The 2,406-nt window shown below is 40.9% G+C and overlaps 1 pseudogene; it reads left to right on the top strand.

The window, feature by feature from the left end:
- The first annotated feature begins 1,467 nt into the window (after positions 1-1,467).
- Positions 1,468-1,842, top strand: LOC112856295 (ATP synthase F(0) complex subunit f, mitochondrial pseudogene; annotated as a pseudogene).
- The last annotated feature ends 564 nt before the right edge of the window (positions 1,843-2,406 follow it).

The raw sequence follows: 2,406 nt of genomic DNA, 5'->3' as shown, positions 1-2,406 counted from the left end.
AACTCTCATGGGTCATTAATTTCTACAATATCTTTAAAGTCAGTTCCATTTGGCTTTGGAAAATCTGTGGCTCTACACAACCTGTCAAGAAGTATTACCAGCATCTACTGGAGCAGAAAATGAAGATAAAATGTAACACAACTGTCCAATGAAATCAGTGGAGACATCCCTTCCTGATGTTTATCTACCTCATGTGATTTCTCCCATGCAAGGGCCATGGACTAGTGAAAGACCTAAATAAATTAGCTGGCTAAATGAATTGGATAATTTTCCTTCTAGCCTTTTCTCATTGCCAGCTGGAAACCAGATGAGACCAGCCTTTATTTCCTAGGTCTTCCTAGTGTCTAGAGTTTCTCTATGGGAAACTTTTCCAACCTGAATTTAGAAATGGGAGCCTTCTTGGTCTACCTCTACCAGGTAGGTTGAAGCATCCTTGTTTACCTTGAAGTGAGGCTCATTTTTGGCTTGCATTTGAGATTTTACAAAAGACCCTTGCTTACTTCATATCACTGTAAATACTTATGCCATGCTCCTAGCAGTGCGTTAGAGTTAGATCTTAAGTTGTAACATAAGCAAATTTTGGCAGCTGTATGACCTGGACTTTTATTTTTATAACACATTAAGTGGAGATCACTGGTAGAAGTCGATCACCTAACATGGTGTCTAGCGGTGTTTTCAAACTTTAATGTAGGAATCACCTTGGGATGCTGATTCAGTAGGCCTGGGGTAGACCCTTGAACCTGCATTTCTAAGAATCTCCCAAGTTATGTGGATGTGACTTGTCCAGGAACCAAACTTAAAGTAGTAAGAGAGTACAGCACGTACTTGTTATTCAATAAATACTTGTTGAATGAGTCCTCTTCTGTCCTCACACCTAGAAATGTGAAATTTCCTATAGAGACACACCCTCTCTTTTTTTTTCTTTTTAATGTTTATTTATTTATTTTGAGAGAGAGAGAGAGGCAGAGTGCAACCCAGGAGGAGAAGAGAGAGAGGTAGAGAGAGAGTCCCAAGCTGGCTCACAAACTGAGATCATGATTTGAGCCAAAATCAAGAGTTGGATGCTTAACTGACTGAGCCACCCAGGCGCCCCAAGACACACTCTGTACTCTGTTAGATGGTGAGGAATTTTTACTTTCTTGAAAGCTAACTCTATCAAGCTGTTGTGATTTACATACTTTAGTCTGGTGTAATTAACAGTCTGCCCAGCATGCCCCATTGGGGCTGTAGGTCAACATAATAGGCAAGGCTAAGAAGGAAACTTAACGCCCTTTCTGTAAGATCACGTTACCCCAGAGCCACAGCCACTCTCCTCTGTGGTAGTGAGTTGCTCGCGCAATAAATTGGTTCACAAACTGTTTAACAAACCAAAAAATAAAAATCAAGACGCATGAGAACTCCAACACAGAGAGGTACCTTAAACTGAACAAAAATTAAAAGTTAACCTGACTCACCGCAGACACTCAGGACTCCAAGATGCCATCAGTCATACCAGTGAAGGAGAAGCAGCTCATGGTTGTCAAACTAGGAGAGCTGCCAAGCTGGATACTGAGGTGGGATATCACTCCTAAATGCATTGCTGGAGTGTTTCAAAAAGGTTACTACCTGTGTTAAAACAGTTACGTCAATGTGAAAAAAGAGAGCGTCATGGGGATTTCTATGGTGCTGGCAGTTCACATGCTTTTCAACTACTGCCTTTCTTACAAGGAGCTGAAACGTGAGCGGCTGTGCAGGTACCACTGAAGAGGGCCCAGTGTGAAGGACACACTTTGCATTCCTCACCATGACCTTTGCCTGACACCCTTGAATCCTTTTATATTGTCATTGAGAATTAACACCCAATAAAAGATGACTGGTACATAGAAAAAAAAATTAACCAGACTAGTGTCTTGAGACATGTACTGCATGGTTTTTCTCCCTTTCACCAGAGAACGTGTTTGCCTGTTGAGCTACAGCAAAAATACCTCATAAATTAAAATCTGAAGTTTGGTCCTTCAGGGGTATTTTCCTTAGAGTAGGATCAAAAGCCAAGTTGGAAAATGGTTGAAATATGTATATTGAAAATTCCTTTGGAATGAACTAGGCCTGTTTTGGATAGATGGCAATGTTAGTTTTATTGTGTGGAACCACATTTAGTATTTTAGGAATTGTTTTGTTCAAGATCACTGGATTGTGTAGACAGAATAATTCTGTTGTCTGATGATCAATTTAACACTTACTCTTGATTGAACAGTTATTCTCGCTTATTGGCTACTCAGCTGGGGACTCCAGGGGTACAATGTTAGCAGAATTCACTTGGGGATTCTAGCATGTGCACATTAGCTGAATACATTGGGCTGTGATTTGTAGCGAGAGCCTGGTTTTACAGGGAGCATTTTCCACCCACCCACAGCTTCATGGTGATGT

Source organism: Puma concolor, chromosome B3 (assembly GCF_028749965.1).
Source record: "Puma concolor isolate L17-30 chromosome B3, mPumCon1.1.hap2, whole genome shotgun sequence".
In the NCBI taxonomy this organism is placed as follows: Eukaryota; Metazoa; Chordata; class Mammalia; order Carnivora; family Felidae; genus Puma; species Puma concolor.
This window is presented reverse-complemented; position numbering and strand designations above follow the sequence as displayed.